This window comes from Oreochromis aureus, linkage group 12, assembly GCF_013358895.1.
Source record: "Oreochromis aureus strain Israel breed Guangdong linkage group 12, ZZ_aureus, whole genome shotgun sequence".
In the NCBI taxonomy this organism is placed as follows: domain Eukaryota; kingdom Metazoa; phylum Chordata; class Actinopteri; order Cichliformes; family Cichlidae; genus Oreochromis; species Oreochromis aureus.
The window spans coordinates 2,921,056-2,931,855 of NC_052953.1; the positions used below are offsets into that span (position 1 = coordinate 2,921,056).

Consider the following 10,800-nt stretch of genomic DNA (forward strand, 5'->3'; position numbering starts at 1 on the left):
CAAGACGTTATTTTATTAAAATTTTTTAAAATGATAGCAGCACAAACAAAACTTTTTGCAGCACAAACCAGCACAAACATAGCACAAACGTTTAACATCAATTTTGTTTGATTTGGGTAATGTGGGGGGGCTGGTTGACCTTTTGACCTTGACCTTTTCATTAATATCTTTAAAACAGAAGCAGCACAAATGACAATTTTAGCAGCACAAACCAGCACAAACATAGCACAACTGATTGACACCAATTTTGTTTGATTCCATTAATATGGGGGGGCTGGTTGACCTTTGATGACCTCTAGAAATTTTTATTAATATCTTTAAAATGATAGCAGCACAAACGAAGATTTTTGCAGCACAAACCAGCACAAACGTAGCACAAACGTTTGATACCACTTTTGTTGGATTTGGGTAATGTGGGGGGGCTGGTTGACCTCTGATGACCTCTAGAAGTTTTTATTAATATCTTTAAAACAGAAGCAGCACAAATGAAAATTTTAGCAGCACAAACCAGCACAAACGTAGCACAGTTGATTGACACCAGTTTTGTTTGATTCCATTAATGTGGGGGGGCTGGTTGACCTTTGATGACCTCTAGAAATTTTCTTGAATATCTTTAAAATGATAGCAGCACAAACGAAAATTTTTGCAGCACAAACCAGCACAAACGTAGCACAAACGTTTGATACCACTTTTGTTGGATTTGAAGAAGGTGGGGGGGCTGGTCGACCTTTTGACCTTTACATTTTCATTAATATCTCTAAAACAGAAGCAGCACAAACGACAATTTTAGCAGCACAAACCAGCACAAACGTAGCACAGTTGATTGACACCAGTTTTGTTTCATTCCATTAATATGGGGGGGCTGGTTGACCTCTGATGACCTCTAGAAATTTTTATTAATATCTTTAAAATGATAGCGGCACAAACGAAAATTTTTTCAGCACAAACCAGCACAAACGTAGCACAAACGTTTGATACCACTTTTGTTTGATTTGAAGAAGGTGGGGGGGCCAACTTCACTCAGGTGCTTTGCGCTGGGCAGAGGGGGGACGGGTGGTAGTTACAGTCGCAGTAGCACAGGAACAGAGCGGGAGAGAGAGAGAGCCAGGGACAACAACGTCACATTAGAAAAGGTATAGTAATCATCCAAAACTATTTTCAGTTGCAGATGATAAAGGATTCAGAAAGTTTATTCATGCAGGCCCATATGACAGAGAATGTGCATCTTCTTTTTCATATTTTAATTTATATTTAATTGTGTTGTGGTTTGCAGGGTTTTGTGTTGTTTCATTTTAAATTTGTTTAAAAGGAAAAGCTGAAAATTTAAATAGTTAAAAGTTGAACAGTGACTAGTTGGTTTTTGTATTATATGATTTATTTATTACATTTTATGTGGAGTGATTAAATAAAAGTATATTTACGGTGGCCCCTAGAGACAAAGCAGCACAAACTTCAAAACACGTACAAACCCTGAAGCACGTAAAACTCCAAAACACATAAAAACTCAGGCTACATCCACACGTACCCGGGTATTTTTGAAAACGGAGATTTCTAAAAATGTATTTTCGAAAACTCAGTTTTTGCATTTACGCGTGGATGAGGAAAACGGAGAAAACGCAGCGTCAAAGATGTGCGCCTTTTTTTGACGTCACACAGTTTTGTTTCGGTGAAATGAATTTCTACAATACTGTTACTGTTAATTGTACTCTCTGCAGTGTTTAAATGCTTACATATACACACACAGTTACTGTCCCTCCACACATACGACTCGGTTCTGCTTCTATGCCCCATCTCTGTTTACTATTTTCCACCGAGGCTTCTAGACTTCTGATTGGCCAACATTTCTACACGTTTAGGAATATATCGGCACCTGTTGCTTTGGCATGCTCCTAGCAGCGTTTTCCTTCATTTCTGCATTTACATGTGGACGGGATTATTTTTTAAAACGAAAACGGAAAATCTCTGTTTTCAAAAATACAAGCCAGCAAGTACCAACGACCGGTGTGTGGTAGTAAGAGGTAAATGAACTTTTTTTTTTTAAAATTATTTGAATATATATGAGTGCTTGTGTATAAATACACAAACAATACACACATGCTTTCAATTGTGTAATTTAAGTGATCTAGGTAGCTCTGTTTTGGAAGTTCAGTTAACGCTAGAAATGCGTTTTAGAGTTTGTACGTGCTTTTTGGAGTTTGTACGTGTCTCTAGGGGCCACTGTATATATTTATATATAAACATATATAAATAAAATCACTTTTTTTACATTAGTAATTCCTTTCTGCATAATTTTATGTTATTGTGATAATAAATTAATTAAAGCAACAAAACAACCTGAAGAGCCGGTTCGGAGCCGAAAGAGCCGGCTCTTTTTAGTGAGCCGAGCCGAAAGAGCCGGTTCTCTAAAAAGAGCCGGAAATCCCATCACCTAGTAGGTGATGATTTCCCTTTGCCTCCTCCTCAACTCTTTCCAACACCTCCCCGTACCCATCTTTCTTCAGATTATCCACAAAGTTTTCAAATATAGTGAGCAGAGGAAAGGCGTACTCAATCACATTCTCGCTAAGGTTCGGAAACCCGTAGAAAAACCCGCCGCTGTGCAAACCAAACACTCGTCCGTCAGCATTGAAAACCGGGGAGCCGGAAGAGCCGTGGTACATGAGTGTTGCAGGTGACGTAGATATTTTCATACGGGTCGTTTTTGACCTGCTGATTGATTTCACAAAGACTGCAAAATTCCTCGCAGTCTTCTACATTTTCATTATTCTCTCGCCTCTCTTTCTCGACGACGCACGTAGGACTCATTTTTTTCACTCCTCCTCCTGGGTGCCCGACGACACAGGCCTCGCCGTCTGAAGGTACAGGCCCAAATCTCTTAAGGAGCCCCGGCAGCACTTTCTCTGTTTCTAGCTTAAGTATGACATAATCTAATTTATCGTTGCCGATGAACACCTTAGCGCTGAGGTTGTTCCTGTCTGACTCTTGGTCTTCAAAGTTAAAGACCACTGTGACGTTTACAAATTCACGCCAGTTCGGTGTGTTTGATTTAACCCAGTAGTCAAATAAGTGGGCGTTGGTCAAGACAAAGTTGTCAAATAGCACAAAGCCTTCATGCTTTATGAAGGAACCGGTTATGGGACAAACTGACTCGCTCAGTTCAAGCAGCAACATAACGCTGCGAATTTCAGTAAAAGACTGTCGGCTCTTTCCAAAGTTCTCCTTCCTGTATTTCAGTGCTTCCTGGAAAGAATTTTGGGGGAATCTACTCTCCATCCATCGTTTCAGACGCGGATACTGCTGACAAAGTAGATCGTAGTAGATCAAAGTTGATCGGTGTTTTTAGACTCAATCCGCTCTGCTACATCTAAGACCGATGTCATTCCACCGCTTCGCTTTGCATTATTTGTTGCGTGTGGAGGTTTCTGCTGCCCTGGAATGAATACATCCGTATCTGCTCCCTGTGGAAAACATATCTGGAATTTCTTATTGTCCACACAATCGATTATGTCTGTGCACTCAGTCTTACATTCGTCGTCGATGTTAACCAGCTCAAAGTAGCCCAGGTCATCGACGAAGCGACCGTCTCTTTTCAGAGCCTCGGCCGCAGTTATTCCCTTCTCCCCATAAACACAAAGATCCTCGAACTGTTTTAAAGCGTCATTTAAAAAAACGTTTCTCTTTTTTGGCATTTAGTCCTCCCTTTGTACCGATGTAAAAGACAGAATAGCAATCTCTCGCCTTAACCATCTTCATATATTGACTGAAAGGCCTCCGTGGGTGGCTGTAGCTCAGGAGGTAGAGCAGGTCACCTACTGATCGGAAGGTCGGTGGTTCGATCCCTGGCTCCTCCAGTCTGCATGTCAAGTATCCTTGGGCAAGATACTAACCCCAACTTGCTCTCCGATGCATCTATCGGAGTATGAATGTGTATGAATGTCGTTAGAAAGTGTAGATAAAGTGCTTGTGTGATTGGGTGAATGAGACATGTTGTATACAGCGCTTTGAGTACTCCGTGAGAGTAGAAAAGCGCTATATAAGAATCAGTCCATTTACCATTTACCAAGCTTGAACATGTTGCGTGTGCCGTCTGAACTGGATTTCAGTCTGGACTGATGTCTGTGTGGGTCCTGCAGGAAATCGGAGTTGGAAAAGTTGATAATGTAACAAAAATATAATGCATTTTGTTCATAATCTATTTAAAGTCATGATAGGTTTTTTTTTAATCGCTTTCACTGAAGTGGTTCTGCAAAGTTAAAAAAAAAAACTGATTTACATTTATCGTTTATTACTTTTATCGGACATCCTATTTATGCACATTTAAGAAATAACGTGTCCTGTTGTTTCCATATAGAGACTCAGCATTTGAACCATCCCAAATATTCGGACTAGGGAACCAACTCCTCAAACCGGTAAAAAGGTCAAGGACACAGTTACACAATCGCTAAACTAACCTGTTTTTGAATAAAAGAAAACCATAGAAGCATGAGCCCTGGAATCTCGGTTTAAAAAAAAGAAGCACTACACATTACTTTTCTTATGTTCAGTATACAGGAGTTGCTGCTCACACCCTGAGTCACACTAACGAGTCTGTCAAATGCCCCAACTGGAATGTCGGGCCGCATTCACGCCCACACCTCCTGACCTTATTTCCACGAGCCCTTGACTCAGCTGCAAAGTGCTTACGGGGTCAGTTTCCTTTTCATCAGAATTATCTGCCGTCATTCGGACATAAGTTGAGCAATGGTTTAACTAATTTTCCATCAATGGGATTAAACAGAACATAGGATGTAAGTTAAGGAAATATCAGTTTGACTATGGAGCGCATCTCCTTCAGCGTTCACAATAATGGACTGCATTTCTCTCACTCAACTGACTGTTTAGGGGAAAAAACAACTAATGGTGTTGGGCTCTGTGGGTTGTTGTTTGTTAATCACACTAGGAGTGAACAAAAGCAGAAAAAAACCTCTGTAAAGATGCAGACTGTGAAAGTCTGGTTTATACCATAAATCTTACCTGCTGTAACTGGTTTTTTTGTGTGTTGTAAGTTATAAGCACGTGTCAAGACTTCTGTCTCACATTGCCGATGTGATCCTTCTTTTTTGTTCCCTACTAATGATCTACGGTAATTTGTCCCCATAAAATAATAAGGCTTTAACAAAATCATTGTGATACAGAGATTTGGATTCTTGTGCATGCATTGGATAAAAAAGTAATTTTGTCAAGACTGAATGTAGTTTACCGACTGCTCCCCAGTCCAAACTGACTTTATGGTTCATATGTGTCAAGTCAGGGAACTCCTGCCGTGACCTCCCCTCTGTGAGCGCACACACACACACACACACACACACACACACACACACACACACACACACACACACACACACGGAGAGAAACAAACAGATCATTAATGCAGAGGATTGCAGCAGCTCTTGGATTTTCACTCTGTCGGATTTCAGAAGAACGGTCACATAAATTTTATTACAAATTTTTTACTTTTGCTTCAGTGTGTCTTTAAATCCTTTCTTGTTCAAATTGTTTATTCACATAGTAAAGAAGTAGCTCGGGAACTCAGTAAGTAGGAACAGTGATACTTTAAAGACATTTTCTACAATACAGAGGATTTCATCATCCACAGTTTGTGAAAACTGCGGTTAAAAAAAATAAATGACTCTTTTCAGAGGTACGCTTCATGTACTGATTAACATACACTTAAAAGATGTACATTAGGCTGCACACTGGTTATGCCATTACGGATTTTGCTCAAGAGTCTGTTTAAGCTAAAAACTTGAAATATATATATCTGTATATTTTAACATAGATAAAATGTTTTTGGAGTCACAATTTAAACACTGAATAATCAAAGAGATATTTATAAAGGGCAGGCTTACCAGGAGCTGTTTTGTCTCTTTTGCATGAGACACACCAGAAAAGCTCTGTGCGGATAGCAAGGTCTGCGCTGTGGGAGTGTCTGGACCCTCCACGCCACACAACCTCGCACTGGTCCCCAGGGGCACGGCAAACTTGTAAGCCCTAGTTCTGGCTCCCGAAAAATATGCTTGAGTTGTTCTTGTGTCCAACAAAAATGAGTTCTGCTATGTTTTATTTTTAATGTTACTGCGTTGAAGTTAGCACAATTTAAAATCAAAAAATTATTAGTCTCTTAAATGAATGGCATCTTGTTAGACCGGGGACTTAAAAAACTGATACATTGTTTTACATCTTGTGCACACTTCAATGAAACTCAAAAAGTGGGACACACAATATGGAGATGACTCGGCAATTGTTAGGGAGGAGTGTAAGTATAGAGAGGAGGATGTACTCTGCAATGTGCATTGTGTCCTTGTAACGTGTTTAACTATTTTTCTAAATAAATAGCTGTGAAAAAACCCTTCAAAGTTGAGGTAAGTATTCACCACAGTATCGTGTTTTTTATTATTAGGGTCAAATTTCTTTGTGTAAAAAATTAAGCCAACATCCAAGTGTCAAAGGTTGGTTCTAAAAAAACAAGTCAGTCCCTGAAGCTTATTTGTGCCACAGATGCTAATTCAGTGACTGCGTGTGAGGAATGTTTTGGGACCTGTCTGATCTTAAAAAACTAACTTTGTTGTTACATTACAGCAATATTGAGGAAAGTTTTAACAGCTGATCATGGAGCAGGATGAAGGTCAAAGGTCGCTTCTGGTTATGCTGCCATCCGGTGTAGTCATCCAGCTGGTCCGTGCTATATCGCCCCCTGGCCCGGAGTGGTATAACGTTTTGTAGAAAAGTTTGATCGATTCTCTCTCTCTCTCTCTCTCTCTCTCTCTCTCTCTCTCTCTCTCTCTCTCTCTCTCACCAAAATAATAAATTCTCTGGGGGTTTTTCTTATACGCTTATGGTACCCCGACAGAGAAAGCGTCCCGATCTCTCGGAGGTAATTGACCGGGATGAACCGACGGAACTTATTCAAGTTCTCAATATGTGCGCTGTGCTTTTTTCACTAAGGGTTATTTTACACGTACAATGAGTTGAGGCCAATATGAAATTCTTTGCTTGGCTGGAGGCATTAAGAAATACTAATAACGATTAGAGGGGTTGTTGACTCCTCCTTGATATGCGTAAAACAAGGCTGTTTTCTTTTAGGGTTTCTGTCTATTGACAGAACCTGTTGTAAAAGTGCCTCAAAATAATGAAGAAAAACTCTTTACTTTTGCTTTGATAAGGAGTGGCTGCACAAAACCAAAATACCTCATCGGGGTGATTTAATAAAAATATTTGGGATAGAGTTCTGAATACGGGTGCGACGCTTTTTTCCCCACTAAGGCTTACTTTACACATACGAGATGGGCGGTCTATAGGTTACAAGCGGATAGAAAGTTCTTCTTTTCATTACAAGCGATGGTGTAGCCTGCCTCCACCCCCACTAAAAACGCAATTTGTTGCTAGGCAGATAATCTTAAAGGTTTTTTATTGCGTCTGTAATATAAGAAAATAAAATACAATTGAAAGAAATGGTTCTCTACAGGCAATAGGAAGTCACTATTTTCCTTTTTTTTTTCTTCTTCAAGCGCCGGTGTAGCTTCCCTCCGCCAGGCACTATATAAATGCAATCTGTTACTAGTCGGATAATCTTAAAGGTTTTTTTTTTATTTTATTGCGTCTGTCATATAAGAAAGCAAAATAAAGCCACTATTGAAAAAAATTCTTCCTTTACTGAGAAAATTGTCATAATATTTAAACATTCAAACTATGAGTTTGTGGAAAAACTAACTGCCGCTCTGTCTCTCTATACAGCACTGACTCAACAGCTGCGTCACCCCTACGCTTCAGGAACCCCCTCCCTCTCTGATTCCATGCTCCTTATGGAGCATATTACACAGGCCTGAAAATGACTAGACACTTCTGGAGTATTTCTGGTAGGGTCAAAAGGTCAGGATTGAGGCCTTCAATAGTAAATATGTCGTATTTGAAGACGTAGCCCCACTTTCCACACCCCTCAAAAGGTAGAGGCCATTCTCCCCGCAAGCTCCTCAGAGCCGGTATCTGGCTGCGGAACATGAAGACGCTCTTATTTCTCCCCTCTTTCCGCGGAGCATCGGTTGCTTCTGATTTGTTACTGTAGATGCTGACGGGGGTGTCGCTGATAACCGACGAGGACCAGCTGCTGCTGCCTCCCATGCTTACGACCTCGGGAGAGCAGATCTCTTCCCCGTCCAAGTACAGAGGAACGCAGGGCTGCAGAATGAAGGGCTCCATGTTGTCTGTGCGTAGAAATGTGCCGGCCCTCTGTTTTTATTCTCCTCCCTCCACAGACCCCCCTCCCTCTAAGGAAGAAAACTTTTTTTTTTTCCACAACAGGTATCATGCTTGTGGATCATATTACACACTTCCGGAGTACTTCCGGTGGGGTCAAAAGGTCAAGGCTAGAGTCATCAATCCAAATGATGACACAAGGTGTATGGTTTTTCTTTTTTTAGTGTCGACAGACAGCTGGAAGAGACTAGAGAAGAGATGCAACAAAAACAAGAAGCCTGGGAGAAAGAACGAAGAGAAGAGCGAGTGAAACAAAGAGAAGAAGATGAAAAAAAAGACGACAGGAGGAGGAAGAAAGAATAGAAAAACTGCTGGAAAGTTACAAACAAGAAAAAATAAAATACTAAAACAACAAATTACAAGAGGAACAAATAAGAAGAGAAATTGATGTTGTACATCACTGTCACAACAGCGTTTGTTTTCATTCAAAGGCTTTATGGCTTCAATACCTGGTGGGCTGATCTTTAGTCAAAATGCCCATTTTTTTTTTGTACCAGTTCAGCCCTGCAGGTTAATACTGGCAGTATCACCATGCCAGCTGACTGTATTTCATCATCAGCCAGTGTTGTTCTTTATACATCAATATTACCAAAGTTTACCATAAGGCAGCATAGAAAGTATTTACTTGCTTTCAGGTTTCATTCAAATGTATTTTCATTTTCATTTGATTTCCCCACTTTTTTCCTGTTTCAAAATCAAACACTAGTTTGTGAGAAGATTACCTTCTTTTTTTTTAATAGGCAGATAAAGTTTTGCATTGGCTAATTTTCCAATTGTATGTTAAAAATGTTTGTATTTTAATATTCAAAAATGTTTTTGCCCAAAACATATGTGCACTACATGTCAGTAAAAGTACTATGCAAATATTGCTGTCCTTGAATGCTGAATAAACACTGACAGAGCACTGATTTTATCTCTTGTACTTCATCAACGCAGTATATAAAAACTCATTCTAATAAGAGTTAAAAGTTAATTCGGTTATTAGATTTACAGGGTTGTTGAATTATGGTTAACGGTTGGTAGAATCTCTTTTTTAACATTATCTGCCAACTACATCTGCCACCCTTCTCCAAATCTGTGCCCCTACCTGGCCCCCCCCAACAAAAATTTTCTAGACACGCCACTGCCCATGTTGCTCTTTGATGCATCCATCGGAATGAATGTGTGTCAATGTTAGATAGAAAGCACTTAGAGCATAGAAAAAAGTGCTTGTGTGAATGGGTGAATGAGGCAAGTTGTGCAAAGTGCTTTGAGTGCCCAGAGTAGAAAAGCATTATATAAGAACCAGTCCATTTATTGAAAGGAACAACAAAGTGATCATAGATATGTTTATCCAAAGAAAGGAAATGAACCCAAAAAAGCCTTTTAAACAACCTTATGTCTTTTGGAGTATAGATTGCTGAATTTACGATGTACACCTAAAGGCACCATAATTTGAATATTGAAGCGTACATAAGGATGTAGGTGTGCACATATAGATGGCGTGACTGCGGTTCATGTACTCAGCAGAGGAATTTTGTTTGAGTAAAAAATAATGATAAATTATCACAATGTGTATTTCTTAAAACGATGATTTCTTTAAGCTTATCTAAATTTAAGTGCAGAACAGCTTTTAACAAATGTCTCAGTAAACATGTGTACATCCAAAGGAACCGCAACAAGAAATTCAAATTTCTCAAACAAAAGAGAACAAGAGAAATTATAAAACATAAAACACACATTTTTTAAGCCCCTTGTGCCTACTTAGTTTTTTTTTGTTTTTTTTTAAATTGTGCCCTGATATAACGGGATATTAGGGGTGATTTTAATCATGGTATAAGGAAACAGCAAAGACATACAGTTTATTTATGTATTTTAGTTTGAAGGACATAAATTCTAAATTTGTGTCAAAATAACTTCCATTAGAATGAAAAGTAGAAAGTGATCATGATAACCTACTAAAATGATAATGTGGATGTTCATACAATTATAATCAGATTGTGTTTCAGACAGCATTTCATTGATGAGTCATGAAGGAAAAGCAGTGACAAAATGAAAAAAAAAGAAAGACAAAGACGTATCTTTCAAAGTCAGGCTGACATGTCACTGAATTAAGAGATGCAGACACTGATGTAATTATGGGCTCTGTGGCAAAAAATAATTAGCAACTAATAATTGATACATTCAAGTTGCGATTTTAGTGTAATCATTTTCACATGTTGATGAACCTTCACTGTGATAAATCACATAAACTGCAAACAGCTGTGATTATTTGTTGACTAATATTAAAAAGAAATTCTTGAACTGACTCAACCTTTGTTCTGTGAATCGACTTTATTCAGAATTTCCTCTATCAGGTCACTTAATTCTTTTTCATGTGTTTCCTGCAGAGTTTTCTTTTGCTTTTCATCTTTATTCTTCATTTCCTTTTCCTGCTCTTCCAGTAATTTAATGATTTTTCTCAGATTGTCACTTCTTTGGAGATTATTTTCACAACATCACTGATTTCTTCTTGGTGCTTTTTCTTTA

General features: G+C 39.0%; 1 long non-coding RNA gene across 1 annotated transcript; it reads left to right on the top strand.

Annotated features, from left to right (window-relative positions):
- Positions 1-1,077: 1,077 nt before the first annotated feature.
- Positions 1,078-8,748, top strand: LOC120442983. Its single transcript, XR_005615040.1, has 3 exons — positions 1,078-1,133; positions 6,619-6,746; positions 7,774-8,748. It is a non-coding gene; the product is annotated as an uncharacterized LOC120442983 (long non-coding RNA).
- Positions 8,749-10,800: the final 2,052 nt, after the last annotated feature.